This window comes from Corvus cornix, chromosome 1A (genome assembly GCF_000738735.6).
Source record: "Corvus cornix cornix isolate S_Up_H32 chromosome 1A, ASM73873v5, whole genome shotgun sequence".
NCBI classification, from domain to species: Eukaryota; Metazoa; Chordata; class Aves; order Passeriformes; family Corvidae; genus Corvus; species Corvus cornix.
Genome location: NC_047057.1, coordinates 69,375,749 through 69,396,931, shown reverse-complemented (window position 1 = coordinate 69,396,931; position 21,183 = coordinate 69,375,749). Strand labels below are relative to the sequence as shown.

General features: G+C 38.2%; 1 protein-coding gene across 18 annotated transcripts in view; it reads left to right on the top strand.

Annotated features, from left to right (window-relative positions):
• Positions 1-21,183, top strand: part of PLEKHA5 (pleckstrin homology domain containing A5) — a 162,038-nt gene that overhangs the window by 54,561 nt on the left and 86,294 nt on the right. Inside the window, exon 1 of one of the 18 annotated variants that reach the window (XM_039570450.1) lies at positions 5,335-5,353. The exons of 16 other annotated variants lie outside the window; for them this stretch is intronic. The gene's annotated coding sequence lies outside the window, so the exon portion shown is untranslated. Of the gene's footprint in view, positions 1-5,334; positions 5,354-20,836; positions 20,971-21,183 lie in introns of those variants that run through there. One more of the 18 variants, XM_019288674.3, reaches the window with a different exon arrangement.

Genomic DNA, 21,183 nt, shown 5'->3' with positions numbered 1-21,183 from the left:
TTGCAAAGCACTTTGGCTGACTGGAAAGTTACTTTGAGAGGAGAACTGAGATATTTTCCAGATGGTATTGCAGCAGTTTTAACTCTGGCTTTATCAGTTAATAAAAGGGATTTGTGCTTTGTGACAGTTATTGAATAAGGATTCGAAAATGTCTATAGGTCCTGCAGCACAAAGGAGCTGCTGAGTTCCAGTGTTTCTTACACATAAACTTGTATTTGGTGGGTTGTTTCACTTCTGTGTTGCATCAAAAACTGAAAAATATTTTTTATGCTGCTTCTGTTGATGCCAGATGGAGTTGAAGGATGTGTTCTCCACTGACCAGGTCAGTGGTGATGTTGCCCTAAAAAATTTTCTTTGACTTGTACAATTCTTGCAGTATAAAGATTTTGTAGAAAAATTAATTGCATTGGACATTAAGAAGGAGTATTCAGATTGGATTCCTGAGGTCGTCAGTCTTGCAGCAGAAGTAAACTTACTCATATATGGAATCATTTGTTAGATTTCTTTTAATGGCAATTCTGGGAATAAACATAAAATAAAAAGGAGTGTCACTAACAGGTTGAATTTTAGAAACAGTAAAAATTTTACCTTAGCAAGTACTGTTCTTTTGTCAGGCACTGTTGTTCTCTTGCTCATATTGAATGTGTTTCTAAATTTAATGACCGTTTTTAAAAGGCAAGCAAATTTATTAAGAGACTAGTGGGTGAAGGGGAATTCTCTCTACTCTGAGGATAGGCAGAGGGTTGGCTGTGTAGTTAGAGCTTGTCTTTGGGATAGGCACATCTGTAGCTTGTATTTATTGAAAGGTGCTGCTTGCTTCAGACCTGGTCTTAGTCTCAGACACCCTGTAATATAAATATATACATTTAAACTTGGGAAACAGCACTAACAATGTGGGCAGCAGTGGCAGTTTTATGTTTTCTGGCATGTTGTCCGACACAATTTTCCAGATGAATCATTATGGTCACATATTAAAGACCAACACGCAGCCTGCTTTTATAAGCTGTGAACAGCAGATATAAACCTTATTTTTCCGTTTTACTTATTCAAGAGCGTGAGCACAAACTATTGTAACTTGAGCACAAGCCTATATGTAGAAAGGAAATGACAATAGAAATGGGAATGCTCAAAGAGTCGACAATTCAATTTAATTGTGGCCTTTTGAAGAGTGAAAGACTGTAAAGAGTCAGACTTGTCAGAGATTGCCATAGTTTAAGGAATAAAATCCAGGGCACTTACCAGCTGATGTACTAAATGTACATGTACTTTGTGGGTCCTTTGGTTCTGTTTGCCCCATGAGAAAGATTCAACATCTATTTCATTTGCTCTCAGTGTTGAAGATAGTAGGACATGGATTAACAGGGAAAATACAGGAGAAGAAAGTTAAAGAAGGCAAAATTAACATGGGATGGAAAGAAAAGCTGTAAACCAGGACAGTATTTTCAAGTAAGGTGCAAAAATAATTAGAAAATAACAAAAAAGAGAGAATATATGTTGCACAACAGAAACACTGAAAAAACATAGCACGGTCAAAACTATGAATAGAAACAAGAATGTAAATTACACTAGAGAAATAAGAGAAAAATTACTCATCTTTTGAACTTTACATATGTAATTTTTCCCCTGTGGTTGTCTAGACACAGATATATCCTTTTTCTTTGTTTTGTTTGAAAAAATGTTCTTTCCACTTGAATAGGTCAGCTGATAGATAAGACATAATAAGATAATGGCAGACAGATTTTAAATTGCTACCCATTTCTGGAGAATGTAGCTTTACAGAGAAATGGAAGAATTCTTATGTATCTGTGATGTAGTGTTTGAGAGAGACATCTTGAGGTATTACTTCTGGTAACTAAATCCAGGAAAGCTGCTTGTGTCATCATGCCAAGGCTGAGAAGAGAGCTGAAAAGAGCTCATGTGTAAGAGACATCATTGTGGAATTCTTTCTAGGATGCCAGAAAGTCTTGTGCAACTCAGGTGTATATAATTTACTGAAGAATTTATCATGTTAAGTTAAAAACATCAATTACATAAATCAAGGCTCTTAATAAAATCCTTAAAAAGCCTAGTTATAACCCTAAAAGTGCATCATATTTCATTCTGAAAGAGTGGCAAGTTTGATATTGAGACTGAAAATTAACTTAAATATACTGCTGAACACCCATGTTATTAAAATGAGCTGCTCTGCTGTCAGAGCAGGTGATCAGGGCTGTTCACGTGTGAATTGTTGTGAAGAAGGTGTTGGTAAGAAAGATGTTATAAAGTATTTACCACCTGATTTCTTGTTAAATACATTAAAAGGAGAAAACCCACTACCACCACTTCAGTCATTAGACATTTTCTAACTTAGCTTCTAACTGTCTGCAGAGAGTTTGCTGAAATTAGTTTGTATTCCTGCAACACTCTCTGAGGCTGATTGTCTTTGTAACACAGTGGTCTGGCATGGTTTTAGTGTCTTGTGTGGCAACAAAACTTTGGTTTGGATATATCAGTATAGAAACTCGAGAAAAATGTTTCAGCTTCCAGGGCTGTTTGATTTTAATCCCAGCTCTGTTGTGGTCAGAAGAACTATTTTCTAGAAGTCCTGTGTACAGGCTACATTTCCCTACTTATGTATTAATTCAATTATTTTTTTCTTTCAAGACATGTTTATTACGTGGCAAATCAGCAAATTTATACTCACTGTAAAACTACCTTATCAAGTAGAACAGATCTTGAAACTCAAATTTATGTCACTGTAAAGGAACCCTTTCAAGGTCAGCAAGAGACTGCTTTGCAAGTGTTTTGCATTAGTTGTGGAATCAAAGCATTTTGGCTTTATGTGCTGCTCATAACCCCCTTGCGTTTTGTTATTGTGGCTACAATTTGTCGGTCATTAAAACAATAAAATACAGATTCATCAACAGAAAAACCAGGACTGTCCTAAAATTTCCTTACGCTTCTGTAAAGTTGGGCACTTGTCCAAGAAGTGCAGAGGGGGTTTCTTTCCATGAAAATTTGTCTTTTGGGGAAGAATATGCCCACAGAAATTTAACTTCAGAGCAGATTTTATGAACTTGTGAACTGTTGTCTAGCTCAAAGGAAATTCTCATAAGTTGTGCTCAGCTTGGTGGGAGTTTGGGAAGCAAAGGGGAATGAACTTGAAACAAGAGAACAGTGTTTACTTCAATTTTAATGGATTTTATTAGTGGCTTCTTTATGCCCTTCATCTTCTATATGTGGAAACTGCAAACTCCTGATTAGGTACCTATGGATTTGTACAAGTCAATGGCATTTATTTCTTTATTTTGTTTTTAGAATGAAGCTAGAGCAAGCCTGTCTGGACATTTCTCACTCAAGAGGCAACTCTTATGTTCATGACACCTTGCATTTTAAAAATATGCTTTGATTCACCAGTCTGAATCTACATGGAAGTTCAGAGAGCAGTAACAAAGCAAATGATGAAAAGTTAGATGATGAAAGAATAAAAGCTTAGGTAAAAACGTGAAATACGATTTAATACTTCTTTCACTTGTTTCTTTAAAGTGCTCGCTAGCTGGCAAAGAAACAGTGGAATTCTTATCAAGAAGATGAATTTTCATCACTTGATGGTAGACTGCAGAATTCATCTGAATTTTGCAATGTGGATATATGTTGTAGCAAGGATGCTTTTTGTATGTATCGGTGTGAGAACATTAACTACCAAGGTATTATGTGATTAAAAATCAAGTGAATGCAGTTAATATGACATGATTATAAATAAACTACTTCTTATAGTGATGTAGTATTGTTTCTGGAATATGGAATGGGATGTTTCGGTGTGTTCATGAAATCAGGTTCAGCTGTGGCACAGCTCTGTTGTGCACCGTGACTTCTGGGTTTATGCCTGGAAGGAATTGCTGAAGTGAAAAGACTTCCTCTCATTTTGTGCGAAAAAAAAGGGCAAGGATTTATGTTAAAATAATTACCTTAATAAAGAGGATTTTTAAAGCATAGGAGTGCAGAGTGTAGGTCTTAGACTTCACAACTCTGTGTCTGAAATTGCAGATTCTCGTAGTAAATACGAGCATTTTTGCATAGATTGGAAAACCCAGTTTTTAAGTTACTTGTGGACATTAGTGAAACTTAAGAATAATGTCCTGCTTCTCTACCAACCACTGTATTAACCAATATCCCCCATACTGGAAATAGAGGACTTGATATTAGAGTTTATTCCAAGTCTTTTTCTTACGCTCAGGTGTGGCACAGACCAGGAGGTGGGCTGTGCTTCTTTTTTATATAAGCATTCTTTAAAATACAGCATTTATAAAGTAGCCTGCCTGGCTCTGCTTTCAGCTTGAATGATAAGCAGGAAAGCATTTTAAAAAACAAGAAGTGCCTGGGGCGCAGCTTTTTTCTTCTCACAAGAGGGAGAAAACTTAGTGTATTCATTTGAAAAAATGAATATACAATAAATATGGAAACAGGACTGTGAGACAGAGAAAACCAAAACACAGAAGACTTCTGTACCACTTGTCTGTGGGTGTATTAAAAGATGTTAATCTCCTGAGGGGAAAAGGTTTGAATATCTGGCTCACAGGATTTTTGCATGTGAATAACCTGACATCTGATATCCAAATAAATTGTTTCATTAAGAAGCTAAATGGTTTCTTTATGTATAAAGAGACTTTAAGTGGAGGTAAACATCTCTGGAACATAAATCAATTGCTAGACAGTTCTCATGCCTTTCTTCTTGCCTCCCCCACCCTAAAAAAAAAAAAAAATCCCTTGCCCAGAAATCAGCAGGTAGGATAATTCTTCAATCAATATGGAGACAATTCAGCAGATCTGTTGTCTTTGTCTGATTTATGAATTGTGCTGCTGAGAGTTCAAATCATATCCTATCCAGGAAAGGTTTTCAATCTATTGCAGTGGCATCGTGTAATTACAGTGAAGCACATGATAATAGTGTTTAAGCCTCAGGATGCCCTGCAGGGAAGTAGTGCAAATAATTATCTGTGCATCAGCCCAGATTTAAAACAAAAAAAGAGAGAAAAAATCAATGCTGCTTGGTGGCTGAGTTTTGCGTATTCCAATTAATGATTTTAGATTTGACTTAAAGTTCTGAAATTGTTTGGAAGTAGGCCATCTCCTGCTGAGATGAAGCATCAGGCCATTTTAAATTAGACACTGAGCATGCTCTCTCAGGTCCCACTGTTTGAGATTTTGCAGTGTGTGTCTCGGTTCCCTGTTAGAAGAGCTGTCACTCAAGTGGAGTGGAGGAGAGCACAGCGTGCCCTTTTGTCATCCTTCTATCAGTGCACATATGATTCCTCTTGGAACTGGCAACTGGAGATGTGAGACAAGCCTGGCTGTTAGATCGCCAGTGTTTTTGGTGAGTTGGTATTCATCTCTTTCCTTTCTGATGCCTTTAGATATCTCAGATAAAACTCAGCTTCACACTTGTCTCTCTTCTCTAATAATGGTATCTGTTTGAAATGTCTCTGCTGTCCTTCACTTCAGTAAAATAATTCTGGTACGTGTGTATTAATTTCTTTACTGGGGAAGAATTGCTTTTTTAACAGGAATGCTGGGCTGGGCAGACAAATGGGCATATATCTTTTTTTCTTCTAACTATTCTAAATATAGCAACAGTTCTTCAACGATCGCTTCTCAGTCATTTTTCATTATGTTCTTTTAAACCAATTTTGGCTTAAGACCTGGATTATTTAGTGTATCTCATATTTTAGAGGGAGCTTGGGTAGTCTTGCAAAAGAGAATTGTATTTAAGACAATGCTGAAGGATATTTACAGTACTTGGTTTCCAGACAAATTGCTGAACAGGGTAAGTTAGGTGTTGTCATGTTAGTTTTACTGCTATGTATGTATTTCCTTCTTTAACCAACTAAGGAGTAGGAGAAGGTATTTCCTAGTTCTTTGTTATGACTGAGATTGGACACCTTGGTAAGATACAGTAGGAATTTCTGAGTAAATTTATAGTCCTTGTAGTAGTTAAGGTGAATGCTTGATACAGCTTAACATTTAATTAACTTCTAATTAACTGTGGGAAGGCAGGATTTATGATTCAAAGTATTATCAATGCTTAGTTCTTGCACTTGATTTAAAATCCTGTTTTCTTCCAAGAGCATCTGCAAGATACAACTTTTAAATTCTTTAATGCAAGGCATTTAACTTGTAGCAAAAAATCAGTTGACAATATATTTTTAAAACCTCTAAACTGGGGTTGTAAAAAGCAGGGAGCAAATTGATAAACTGACACCACCCACTTCCATTCCCAAAAAAATGTTCACTTACCTGTGGGTGAATAAAGGTGATTTAATATCATGACTGAACTTCATGTGTATTTTAAGGTGTCGGTGCGACGCTGTTCATCACTGGATTGAGATTGGAGCTCTTAAAACTAATGCATTCACAAATGTTTTGGGGTTGGGAGGGGAGCTTGTTTTTACAAGTGCATAGCCTTTATCCTGTTGTGATTGTGGATATAAACCTTAGTCTTTCGGATAAAAGATTTGAATTACAATGGGAAAAGCTGCTTGTCACTGAATTTGCTGAGTCCGACAAAAGAGATTTCTTGCCAAACATAACCCCTGTTATGATTCCAGCTGACCTGATTTATAGGAGTAGAATCAATAAGCCCATGAGCTTCATCATGGCTCTGACACTCCTGGTTGGAGGAGGGACAGGATGGAGGGTGGTGTGTGTGAATCTTGAGTACCTGTACATGAGTTTGCTTGACCCCCTAATGCAGGGTTTCCAGGGAAAATGATGTAAATGGGTGCAGGAGTTAAGATTTTTGTTGAAGCCTGAGGATAATGCATTTAATTGAGGCCTTGTGGTGGCAAAGGGCTGTCATATCCCATCAGAAAAGCTGTGCTTTGGCTGCCAGAACGGGATTCTAGATTGCTGCTCTGACACATGATGAAAGAGAGGCAGCCAGGGGTAACTGCAAACCTGTGTTGTGCAAAATAAATCACTGTACTGCCTTGCTACCTTCAAAGCATGTTATTTCTAACACTGAGTTTTCATTCATAACTGGAACATGTTGTTTCATAATGGTGGTGCCTTCAGGTGCCATGAGCTGCGTCTCACAGAGATCTGGAAAATACTGTGAAGTTATACAGATTTACCATAGGAGAATTTCTGGATAAACAGCAGTCCTAGAGAACTTCAAACCTCTCAGGAAGTTGTATTTCACAGTTTTTGTAAAGGAACAGTTTTTAGTCTAAAGGAAAGCAGGAGTTTGCAAGTGTTCAACATCTCAAGCTATTTTTATAACCTTGATCGTGTCTATTTTACTCTTCAGGATAATGTTTATTCTTTCCTTTGAAATAAGTGCTGACTCAGGTTAGTTTGCCAAAAAGCTAAATTCTTCCATTATCATTACAAAGGTCAACTGAATTTTTTAGGTAAGGTACTGTCTCCTCTGCAGAGCTTCTCTTGTCTATACCCATTGTATTGAACACGCAGGTCCACCTTGGGTCATGGATAGCTTGTGGAAAAAAATCTGCCTTGTGTTTATGATCTTAATGGTGCTTGTGCATAAAGAGGTTATTTTAAGAACTCAGAAAACTTGACAACAATATACTGCCTTTTGTTTTGCTGCAGTTTTACTCTGTGCTAGTTTTGTTGATTTCTTTACATTTCTAGATGTGTGTGTGCATATATATATATACACACACACACAGAGAACATGCAGAGAGGGAGGATGAATGTGTGTAAGGGCTGCTGGCTGAACAAGATTATTCAAAATGCATTTAAATTACTCTGAATTGAGAACTGAAATTTAATAAAATTATGCTTTTCCATGTTAAAGAATGTTATGATTCAGTCATTTTAGACATGCCAGCTGTTATTAGGATTTTCTTCTATTTTATTGTAGATCAGTATATTGTAACTCACAATAAAATACCAGAGTGGAAGATCTAAGTTCCTAGGACTCCACTATGTCGATTTTCTGATTTTTAGAAACTGGAGGTCTCTGGAAGGATCTTTGAGGAACTCGCTCATGTGACTGGAAATATGAGGCATGTAATTCAACCTGTTGAGTTATTTTTCAAGAGGATGAAAAAATTAATTTTGTTTTTCACATGAATAAAAAGCTACTGACTTGTGTGGCTCTTTTTGGCCAGGAGAGCAGTGAGAATGTGGTGGCGGTGGCTTTAGTCATTTTGAGGGAGCACCACTGCTGAAATAATGTTTAAATAAACTTCTTGCTTGAATTTCATAAATATAATTGCTTGTACAGGGGGGGAAAAAAGTCAGTTAAGGATGTGGGGTGAAGGGGAACCTTTCTATATGTATCACCTTAGCTGCCTTCCAACTTTTTTGAATTATTAAAATCTTTTTGGACAGTGAAGGCTCAGTCTTTTCCATTCACATTGTGTTCTAAATGAAAGATTTTACTACTGCTGACAATTGCACATACTCAGTTGGTGTGCCAGATGGAGAGCCTGTGACAATTTTAGGCTGAAGGTTGTGTCTAAAAACCTTGTCAGCATTCTGCATCAGATCTTGACCTATTTTAGACAGTTTGCTACAATCTGATACTGCCATTTATTAGTTTCTTTTTTTTTTAATAGAGTGGAGGAAGGACTGGAGCTATGTTTCACAAGCATGAGCTAAATTTACTTTTCCAAATGAAAAAGAAAATGTACACCAGTACTCATTTAAAATAATTGGCTCAAATGTCAGCATTGAGTGTGAGATTTTATGGAAAAGTAAAGAAGGCATTGTTAGTTCTGTCTGTATGTGTCTAGTGTAAGTTGAGAAACGGCTTTGTTAAAGTGAAAACGTAAGATATTTGGGATTGTTTTATTTTTAAAAACTTTGGCTTTTTTTTGTACCAAGAGAGTAGAAATAATGAGTTGGCTAAGTCCTTGCTGAATGAGCTAAGAATTGTCTACTTTTTCAATACACTGAGGTTTAAAATGGGTATTAAACACAGTCCTGTGAATGTTGGCAGATTTTTGCCATGAATACACTAGGTCATTGAAATTCAGTAGTGAATAGATATTTATCAGGAATAACTGTCAGAGAAAATTTAGCAAGTGATTTTGTATAAAGGGGTTGTTTGGAGCTTTAAATTTCATAAAAGATGACCAAGAGTAAAACATTCCTTTTTAGAGATCAGAAGTTCCATCCCCCCCCCCCAAGAAGCATAGGGCAGAGAAAAGGGGAAAAAGAGAAAGAAAAAGAAAGTACAGGAATGTTCTTCAAAGTGGTACATGAGTTTTAATTTTTTCAATGTGTGTCCAGTACAACATCACTTTCCTTATGTTTATGCTGCATGCATCCATATTTTAAAATGTTTTCAGGATATTCAGTCTTAGCACATTTCAGTGCTGTGGTGGGGAGACAATGGTTTAGTATTTAAACATGTCAAAGGCTGTAAGAAAACTGGAATTGCTTTGTGCTTTCCTTTAACTAATCTGATTTTATTGGAAGCACATGCCGTACAGTCACTTAGTTTTTTCTAAGCCAATCAAAACTTGATGCTCTTTCAAAGTATGACCATTGAGGAGAAAAGAAAGGAAATGTTAATTATTATGTACTTCAGGCTGCTTGAAGGGACTTGTGTGCAATTCATATCTTGCCCAAAAACCTCAAATATCAAAAGGTTTCCATGTTTTATACTTCCCTGTTTATATAGGAATTATTAACTTAATCAGAATTTCAGTATTTTTAGTCTTTAAAATTTATTCCCTAATTTGTCTGTCTGTCTTTATATTTCAGATGGTCCCTTTGCCTCTTTTGCCGTAATATATATAATAATGTGTACGGGGATTTTTTTCCAGGGAATTATAGAGGTATCATAACCATATTGGTAGAAAATCTGTCATTTACATGAAAATTAGCATATGGGCAGCTGAATAAAAGTCTTTTAATCAGTGAAAACATGGTGTTTGGTGACAAAACTGAGTAACATCTTTAGTGGGAGGACCTGCACAGTTTTCATGGAACAGCATTTGCTATGGAGTGTTTTTTACTGAGGTCCCTTTAAGTGTGATCCATGATTTAGTTAAAAACAAGACCAGCAAAATGGCTTTATTGCATTATTTTAAATGGACCGTTCTTTTTGACAAGGTGTGTTCAGCTTATTGTGGAGGTTTTTGAGGGGAAACAAGAAATATGAAGAAGTTTCCAGAGCTGTCATTAAAACGCAGGATATCAGTACAAGTCTTAACAATTTTACTCGATAGAAATTTGTCTGATATGAGACATTGTATCTGGCAAATCTATGTTAGACCTCCTCTTTCTTTTTTTTACTGTTCTGAGAAATAGGATGATTTTTTTTTTTTCCCCTCTTGGAGAAAATAGCCCGAGCCATCAAGGTTGTCATAGCAGAGAAGGAGAGGCAAGACTTAAACGCCAGTTTTGGTAATACCATCTGTTTCAGCCCACTCTGCCCAGTGCATTTGTTCTCTCTATGAGCAAAGACAAGACAGATATCCTTAGTAGCCCTCACACTGAGGCTGTCAAAATAAGTTCTTTAGTGCTGCCTCTGAAAGCGTCTCCAAGTATAGTGTGGTTCCGGCCGTGATGTGCTTCCTGCAGGAGCAGCTGGATTTAATTTCTGGCTGCCTGGATGATCAGAATAGGTTGAGAATGTTCCCCACAACCTTCCATTGCAGCATTAGTATCTCACAGTTGTACTCAGTTGCTTTCACGACGGGGAGTACTTTATATCATGGTAGTACAAATTGGAAATAGAAACAAGAGGTTTACTTAACCAGGATCATAGGGGAAGCCTGGTGAAGCAGAAAGCGAAGCCAAAGGGCACATCCCTGATGCAATTAGCTTGATGATGACTGTCAGTCAAATACCACTGAAATGCATGTCAGTGCAAAGCTGCACCTGGCCCCATAGGAAGAAAAGCCAAATAGCCCCAGAGAAACTTCTTGCTCATGAAGCTGGATTGGTTTTAATATCTTAGCTACCAGCTTTGTGTTATTCCATTTAGAAATTCCAGTGAACTCACAGTCCAGTCTGTTCTAGTATCTTACCATTGCACTCCCCTGTAACAAAGTTTAAGATCCTTAATTCATCAGCTCAGGGCCCTGAGCACCAAGATATTCTTGTCTCGTTGTGTCCTGTAATGATTCACATTCACAGGATAGATTCAGATTGATAATTTCATCCACTGGATGCAGTTTTTTATTTCATTACCTTGTCTATGTTGAAACCAAGTAAGAACAGTTTAGATTTTGTTGAGACAGGACTATTAAATACATTAATCAGTGCGGGACTTCAACAGAATTATTTTTTATTCCTTCATTTTATGTTATAATGACATGTCTCGTAGTGCAGCGATGTGTCATTTTCTGACAGCTGTGTTGAAGTGATATTGAGAGACTCTGACTGCATTCCCCTTCTCCATTTTCATGCAAAAATTTGTGAAAACTTCTGCACCTATGTGAAGCTGGAGCAAAGAGAACTATGTGAAAAAGTAATAAAACATCAGTCAAGAGAAGAGAAGCTAAGAAATGTCAGAGTCAGTGCAGTGTGAGTGCATGGGGTGTGTCCATACCTGTATGTGTAAGTCTAGCCACTGCTTTACACTAACCACAACCATGTTGTAGTTTCTCTAACACTTCTAGATGTTCTGATCCAGGAAGCTCTTTAGCTTCCCAGGCTCAATTTTTTGTCTCTTGCCTCCACAGTTTTATATAAAAGATTAAATGAGAATTGTAGAGCCGTTTTCTTGAAAGACATTAGAAGAAAAACACTTTTAACAGTTTAAAATGTTTCCAGCTGGTTCCCTGCAAAGCTCTGATATCCCTGTGGCATTGAGGAAAAGTTTACAATTTGAACACTGGACCCTTCTTCACTGAAAAGCATTTCAGTGTCTGCAAATAGTCTACACTGGCTTTACTTTTAACTTGTGGAACCTCATGCACACACCAGTACCATTCTTACTGATAAAAATGTAGACACTGTGACTGGTGAATACACTTCCACTTCTCTGCAGCTTTGTCATATTGAATGAACATAGAAGAATAATTCTTTATTGAAGAATTACAGTAACAAGGAATAATAATCAGTGAGAAAGTCCCTACTGTTCTTTATCTAGGAAATAAATTAGTTGAAGACAATGGATTCCTTTGCTGATTCTGTTGACACCACACTCCTTGCTCTAGAGGCAGAAATTATAATTTACAGGTTTCAAGTTATTTATCAATAATTTTGTCATGTCATCTGTCTTAGAAACAAATACACCAATATGTAGAGCAGAGAAGCTTATAACTTCTAACTAGATGTTTTTTCAGTGTATCAAGTCAAGTCCTTTATGACACTCGAGATGGTTACCAGTAATTCTGTTTCTGTCAAAACATTAAATTCATGTGTTCTGACAGGCAGTATCCAATAGATGTGGATCATCAGAATTCACTCTGTGAAGAGCTGAACTGTTTGTAATCTGAATCTTGTTATAATTATTGGGGGAAAATACGTCTTCTCAAGCTTGAGTAGTGAACAGTGAATATTTGATGTCCTGATTATTTTTGAGATAGCAAAATGACTGACCTAACCTGACTGGAATGTACTTTTGGAAACCATGCCAGTGAAGCTAAACTGCTGTGCACTGGTATGAATATTTGCAAAATCATTAAAAGACAGTGGAGAAAAATCCTTAGAAAGCTGCTTGTCATACTGTCATCTTAATCCTCAGGGAAAGTCTGCAAAATACATTTGAAAGACAAGCATGGAAATGAAATTCAGGAATCTGTTAGGTCTTAAAACTAATGAACTCAGTGGTTTTAAACCACATCATTCTCTTGACCACTTCAGCCAATCCCACTGGTTTAGCACCTTCCTTTTTAGGGAGAGAAAACAGAAAGAATAATATAAAATGAAATTAACAAGTCTTGCTCCCCTCTGTTGGACTCTAAAACTCCAGTCTTCTCGTTGGTGTGATGAACACACCTAATTTCAGCTCTGCATGGTGGTTTTTAGCTTTCCTGACTCAAAGAGCAGCGCTGCCTTTAGGTTCAAGCAAAGGCTCTGCTTGTCACTCATTTCCAGCGCAGTCCATGGATGTAATGAAAGGTCCTTGTGTAAACCTTGCCTTGCTGGCTTCAGTGCAGCCTGTACTAATGCTAATATCAACATTTGGCATCATTACTTCGTGTGGATAGCGCTTATTTCACTGACTTACTTCACTTATTTCAGTGAGAGTTCGCTGTTTAGTTCCTCAGAATAAATAAAGGATGTGATGTCTGGCTGGAATGGCTTTGTCACAGTCCAAGGGCTTTAGCTTAATAGCACTTAAGAAACTTGAAGTATGCAAAAGTAATGCAGGCTGTTATTTCTCTGGTTTAGAAGTAAAGGAATCCTTGGAAATAAGAGGAAAAGCTCCAGAATAGAAGTTCTTTAGGTGCAGTTTAAACCATATTAATTGCAATATCATTTGGGGCTTCTCTAACCTATTAGATAGCTTTGAGTTTTTGTAAACACTGCACATTTAAATATATTTAAAAGTAGTACAGCCTATAGGTGATTTTCAATACCTGTGTTGGAAAGTTTTTGGGCTGCATAAAACCTCAGGAAAATTTTAGAATTAAGTTTTAGGGTAACTTTATCAAGTTATATTTGCATTCACTGGTTCAGTTTGGACCGGTGAGTTTCAGTAAATGATTTTCCTTAATACGGTGTTTAAAGTCTTGTGGTAATGTTTTAGACCTTCAAATGTGGGTTCAGTGTCTCACCTCATTCAGTGCATGAAATTAAAAAAAAAGCCCTGGGGTTCTTTTCTTATCATTCCTTACTGAATGCAGCTGTTAAATTATCACAGGTGCCACTAATACAAGCCAAAAAATATTTCAAATAACGTAATTTTGCAGTCGGTCTTTAAATATAGAAGGGTATTTACTGTACCTAAGTATATATCCTCAAATTACACTGTCGGAATTATTTTTTCAATACTCATTTGGTTAGTCTTTCAGGAAATAAGTTTTCTTATTATGCTCACTTTTTAAAAAACTATTCGAGGCTTAAAAGAAGGAAAACATTAGAAGGCTGATCAGAATAGGCAAGTGATGTCTGTGTGGCAGCACCTTTCTGTGACGTTTTTGTTTGAACAGAAGATTGTTATTAATACTTGTATCAAAAATATTTTTCTTTTTAAAGGTGGTTTTTTTTTCCTCTATCGTAACCCAAGAAAATTGCTGTCAATTTCAGGAGTATAGATTAATTTTAAATGTTACCATTATCAGCTACGTTATATATATCAATTCCTAAAACTTTTTTTGCACAAATAAAGAGAAATGTTGATTTAGACTGTTGTTTACTTTTTGTAGAACAAAAATCCTTTGCATACTGGAAATTTTGGGTTTGAAGAACCTCGGAGAACAGTGCTGTGTAAGCAAGTGATGCTGCTTCAGTGGCCTCCTTGTGGATTTTATTTGGGTTTTTGCCACTGGGGGGAGCAGAAGACTGTCACAGGCTTCAGGGAATGGAATCGGTGTCTTCCATCTCAGAAGACTCAGGCCTTAGTGTTGAGTTGTGGGAGACTGTGGGTCCTTCGTGTCTGGCACATGCTTGAAGACCTGTTTTACAGTGAATAAAATTCCTAGATAATCAGGTTTCTCACTTGCTCTTTTCTGAAGAGTTGCGTTCTGGATTAAACATGAAGTGTATTTTAGAAAAGCAAAGGAAGGAGATAAGGGGGTTTAGAAAAAGGAGGGAGAGGGACTTACACAGACAGGTGGTGACAAGATAAAGGGCAATGTTTTTAAACTGAAAGAGGCAGGTTTAGATTGAGTATTAGGAAGAAATTCTTTACTGTGAGGGTGGGGACGCCCTGGCACAGGCTGCCCAGAGAAGCTGTGGCTGCCCCATCCCTGGAAGTGTTCAAGGCCAGGTTGGATGGGGCTCTGAGCAACCTGGTACCAGTGGAAGGTGTCACTGCTCATGGCAGGGGGTTGAGATGAGATGATCTTTAAAGTTCCTTCCAACCCAAACCATTCTGTAATTGTGTGAAGAGTAGATTCTGACTGGTGTTGATTTAAGCAGTGAGCTGAAATTTCCTGAAATATTTTGTTTCAATGGCAGCTCCTGCAGCACGAAAGTAGAGTGTCACTACATCACTGCATTGGGGTGCAGTTTGCTTTAACAGAAGATGCTTTAGCTGAGAAATCTATATATGTTTTTAAAATTAATGTAGTCTTTAACCAGATACTTGCTTTAATCCTGGTCTTTCAGCAGTAAATCTAAAAATGCTGTTCCCTTCCTTTGAAAGCATTGGGAAGGAGGAAACATTCACTTTGTTTCTTTTCATTTCAAAGGCATAGAATCAAAGGCTGTATATAAACTCTAAACATGTTATTCTAGACAGACTACAACTCTAAATGCTGACTGGTTATTCCCAAGCTCATTTCAGGTTCTCTGTCAGTGTCTTTGTCTGTCACTGTAATTGGAAACAAGTGCCCCATGGGCTGTTGAGGCCTTGCCTTCCCTGCTAAGGTTGCTGGACTGGTAATGTTCATGCTGCATGCAGTTTCTATTACATGTCTTTAACTTCTTTGATGTTTGGGACAGGACAAGACATTCCTGTTGCAAGCCAAGTTTGGGTTTTCCCTTTGGGAAAACTTGTTCTGTCTGTACTGTCAACAGCAAGCAGTCAGAATTCCTGCTTCAAAATTCATCATCATTTTTGCTCATGGTGTATACAGCTTAAACTAAGCAGAGCAAGCTTAAAGAAATGTTTGGGTAACACTTCAGTGCTCTCAGTCATAGATTTACAGCAGGGTTGTGGATACAGCAGAAATATCAGATGGCAGCTCCCAGTAGATCCTGGAGCATACCAGCAACCTGGACCAGTGATGTGTTTCTGTGCCGGTTTGGCCAAATTTAGAAATGTATCCTCTGAGAGAAGGCAGGTTATAAACCACCCCTCCCCCACCAGGTTCGGGGAAGAAAAGAAACTTTTTCCTCGAAGGAAAGTGAAAGAGATAAAAGCTATTTATTTAACAAACACACAGGGAAAGGATAGTGCTGCTAAATAATAAAACCTCTCACTGTGGAGAAAAACCTGGGAAAATGTTAAGAGTCCTCGCTTTGGTCTCCCTCCTCCTCGGAGCTGGGACTTGGCCCAGGGCCAGGCCCTCTGTGCTCAGTGGAAAGTCCTCCTGATGTGCTCTGCTATTGAAGCAATCCAGCAGAAAAAAGGATAAAAATCCGAAATTCCAGGAAAACCAAAGTTCAACTCTCTGGAGGAAAGAAACCGAAAAAACTGCTGAACAAGCCATCAGGGTGCTTTCTCCGCTCCTCTCCCACCGCAGCAGAACACAGAAGCCCCCCCCCTCCCCAAAAAAAAATGCCAAGAACGAGAGTGTGTTATCTCTGCATCCTTGAGGGCTTTTTTTCGTCTCTCTCCACTCAGGCTCAGTTTAAAAGCATAGAAAGGTGTGTATATACTAATTTCTGGGCCTTGTGCAGCGATAGGGAATACAACATCAAGTCACCCCAAGACAGTTTCCTATGGGGTCATTTGTTGTTCCACCTCCTGTTCTTTTGTTTTGACAGATAAAAGCTGCCTTGAGACCCTTACCCTTCCTAGGTTGCTTTTTGTTGTTTTTTATTTTAATATGACATTCACTTATAAATTATTTTTTGACTGATGCTTGAAAGAGCCATGGATTCTTATTCTAGGAACATAAACAGCTGACGGTGCTGAGTGAGCTGACAGATGTCACCATGAGAGTAATTTCTATCAACATGGATAACCCTGATGACTGGAAAAAGACAAACATTACTGTGTTGAAAGAAAAAAAAAAAGGCAAGAAAGAGAATCCAGGGAACTAACACTGGCCAGCTTCACCTCTTTCCCTGAGAATACTGAAGAGCAAATTCTTATATAAACTATTTCTAGGCATGTGAAGGACTGGAAGGTAACTGGAAACAGCCAACATGGGTGTACCAAGGAAAAATCTTGCCTGACCAACCTGGCTACCTCCTACAATGACTGCCTCTGCAACTGAGGGGGGAAACAGTAGAAACCGCTTACATTCAGCAAGGCTTCTGATGTTATCTTCATGTGGTACCTTTGTATCTTAAGTGTGGGGTATGGATTGGATGAATGGTGAAGAATTGATTGCACCATAAGGCTTAAGCAGTCGATAGTCTGAAGTTTCAAATCAGTGGCTGTTTACAAGGAGTCTTTCCTGGAGTTGCTGCTGGGGTGAAACTATTTTAACACTGATCATCGAATCGAGGAATGCACCATCAGCAAGTTCCTGGATAACAGCACCCTTGGGAGGAGGGATCAGAATGCCAGAGGGCAGGTCAGTCACCCCCAGGGACCTCGACAAACTGGGGGCGTGAGCAGAGTGGAACATGCTGGAGTTCAGCAAAGGCAGGCGTGCAGGTGGAGGAGCAGCATCCTGGAAAATGGCCTGGGGGGGGTCCTGGTGGGAAAGGAGCAGGATGTCGTGCTGGAATGGGGATGAAGGTTAACTGTTGAGCTGCCGTGGGGAGAATGGTGATTATTCCCATCAGTTTGTTGCTTTGGAATACCCCTGGAATAATCTGTCTGGTCTCGGTCGTATCAGTGTGAGAGAGAGAGAGGGAGACAAACATGAGTCCAGCACTAGCAGGCTACAGGGCCAGGATATATGATGTGCTAGAAGAGCTGAAGTGGATTCCTGTGTTTAGCCTGAAGAGAAGACAAAAGCAGGGACTTAACTGCAGCCTTTCATTAACTACATGGGCTTTATAAATGAGACAGACTTTTCAGAACTGTAAAAAGGGCGGTGGTCATAAATTGCAATAAAGTACATTCTAAGAGATTAAAATAGTATTAGTAAAACCCCAAGCCTCTTGAGCACAGAATGATTCCATGTCTTTCTTGAAGATTTTTGAAGGGCCTTTGCAATCTGATCTGGCATTGGATTTATCTCTGAGCATGGAGTTGAACTTGATGACCACCAAGAGTCTTGTTCATCTGACATTTTTGTATGAGCCTCATTCCTGTGTGACATCTTTTTGACCTAAGGTTTTTGTATATTACAGCACTTACACTGACTGTCCATAAGGCAGCCTGTTGAACTAATCAGAAGCACGTTCCTAAACCAGATGTCTAAAGACCTGAGTAAAATAACTTGGTAAAGACCTTAGTAACTTAGACGTGAACATAAACCCCTACATTCTGTGGAAAATATAGGTAAGATTGCCATGTGGTCATCTGTACATGTGCCCAGAGCAATTTCATTTTCCCCTGCTCCTTCAGCCCAATTATGTTGTTTTGTCTTTGTATTGGTTTGGCTGAAAAAACCAAAATTTTTCTTCTGAAAAATAGCAAATTACGTTAAGTGGAACAGTGCATGACTCTCATTCAACAGTGATGAATTGTGTCCTGTTGTCCTACTCTGATTTAGACTGTTAGGATGAGTCTTAGCTATCTTATATTTTCATGAAGTTAAGCTCTTCGTTTAAAATGATGATGCTTCAGCACTGACTGCAATCTCCGTTTGCAGGCCTTCAGAAATGGTCATTTTTCCTATGAAATAACTATTTTTTAAATGAAATTGAAAACTGGATAAAAACAGGAAGTTGGTGTAATTAAATATTAAGATTTTCAAAATCAGCCTTTACATTCTGGTAAGCTACTGTGTCTCAGAACTGGTGGTTCTTCCCTCTTCCAGCTGCTTTGGTCTTTGTCTTCCAACATCACGTGCTAATGCTTCATCAGATCTTAACACTGAACTCAGGGCTGGAGGCTATTAATGAAATTTAGATTCTTCTGGAAATAGCACATCTCTTACAAAGAGAGGCTTTAAATGCCACAGAGCTAACAGGAGATTAATTACTTCTATAAAACTTATCATATGCTATCAAAAAAAGGAGGAAAAGATTGCTAACTTCATTTCAAGCAGTGGATCAGTTCTGTAAATTTAATGTGCCGAGCAAGAAAAGGAGGCACAGTCTCTAATATTGATTACTTAACACATGACTGATGGTAAAGCTCCTCAATTTTCCAACTCATTTCTACATTGTTAGTATTTGGCTCAAGTCTCATATTCTGTACTTTTTTGGAAACAGCATTTCACAGGTTTTGCACTCCAGATTTTTGCTATTCTAAGTGTGACAGGTGAAATTGTTTGAAAATAGGTCACTTGCCTTCAGGGTTTAGCACTTGTGGATTTTGAAGCCAGCCTCTTTCTGACACAGAAGAGTTTGAGGATCTCACCCATTACCTCTGAACAGGATTCTGGCAGGAGTGTCCTGTGCACCAGTTGAGTCCTGGCCTTGCACTTGGCTGCTTCTCTTTAACCAGTTTCTTCCTAGCCCCCATGGCAGCTTGTGCCGTGCGTTTATTTGTAGTTCATTCTGCCGCCCAGCTTCTGGTTTTGATGCTGTTCACACTGAAAACTGAGGAAGGATAACTCTGGTTTTGATCCCCATTTTAAGCCTTTTCTGACTGTGTGCCACTTTTGGGGTATTTTCCCAGGCCTTATTCTTTCCTATCAGAAGAATGTTTTTGATGTTTTAACTTGAGTTGCCATTTCTTTACTTTGAAGGCTTTTGTGTTCCCTCTAGTTTGTTACTTTATGCATTCCTTAGAATTTCTCATCTTGCACATGTGGGATCATTTTTTAAAAAGTAGTGATTTATCTTGTGAATTTGCATCCTTTTTCTGCAAGATTTGTCTCTTTGTAGTGCACATATTTTTACTAATAAATGTATAAAAATCCAGGCCTGCTCTGTGCAGAAGGGCTTGCGCTGCCCTCAGTGTAGTTGACTGAAGGCAGTGCTTGCCCACTCAGTGCCCCCGTTGATTACTAACCAGCTCTAAATTAGCATGGTGTTGGCTCAGGACTGTTGGAAATCTGTGGGCTGTCATATTTAAAGATGTGTGTGACGCTGATTTGAAAATATTCATGAAGATGATCTTTGATGTTCAGGATTTTAGTATGAAAGATTTCTGTGCTCTAGTCTAAAATTTGGGATTTGTAGAAGACCCCAGCCATCCCTGCAACTCTGCTTTTTACTCTTACTAAAGTGGATTTTATGTACCACGTAATTTATTCATGTTCTTCATCTCCTTCTTGCTTTATATTTTTAAAGTAGAATATTAGTCCCTGGTTTTTCTTTCCTGTAGAGAAATTTCCTGCAGTGCCTGTTGTGATCATTTCTTTCCTTTCTTTGCAGTGTTTATAGCTTCACATCCTGCATTAGCAGTTTGGCTGCATCTATTTCAGTATTAAAAGTTCCTGATTTTAGCACATAAGGCTTGTGATTTTGCTCGTTATTATTTTTTCCTTTTCATCCAAAAGAAATGTTTCACAATGGAATTGTACAAGTACTTCCTGAGGATTGAGCTTACATTGTGGGGCAAATCTTGGGGCAGAAAGAATTTGAAAAAGGGAGAAAGGTGACCTGGCTGAAGGCCACCCTGCCAGGCCAAGAACTTCTCAGCTGAATTAGCTGGAGCTTGGTAGCCAGATGCCCAATGCTGTAGTGCCAGTCTTTGCTCTTCCTCTTCACCTCTCAAAGTGTTTTCTGACTACTGCTGCCAGAAAGCAAATCTTTTCAGATTGGAGATAGTTAGTTAGAGGAGCATATTTAGATAACATCTGAGGCTTTTTTGTTGGTGGTGGTTTTGGTTTTTTTTTTTTGCTTTTTCTGACTGTAATAGTTTGTCTAACCTCAAGATAGAACGTTAAAATCTGTACTATTAGCTCCTGTTGAAACTTAATCCTGTTGTTAAATGTTTTGTTTTCCATCATCTGGAGGACGAGATTTTATTGGTAGGAGAGAGTCAATAGTTTGGAGCTGCAGTAACATTTCAGGAATAAATGACATCACTCTGGTATCAGCTTTCTCAGAGTCTAGCAATCCTGACAGCTAAGTTGCTTTTCCTCTTGGTCAGGGTTGTGCAGTACTCATTGGGAAACAGCTTCCAAGGGAAAAGGGTCGTCCCTCACATCCTTACATGTGTTTTGTTGTCTGTGTGTCAGGCTTGTGGTAAAGAATTAATGTCTCTGGAGACTGGTGAGTAATTCTTATGCATTTTAACAACTGTTTTTCTTAAGACATAAAGCATTTCCTCCCTCTTTGGAAAAATGTTTTTTTCAGATTTTTTTAATGCAGCATTCAATAACTCGCAATATATGCAAAGCAGAATACAATTTTTTAGCATTTAAGTTAAGATTTTAAATAGAAACCTAATTGCAGGTAGTAGTTGTGTTTATTACTTACTGTAAC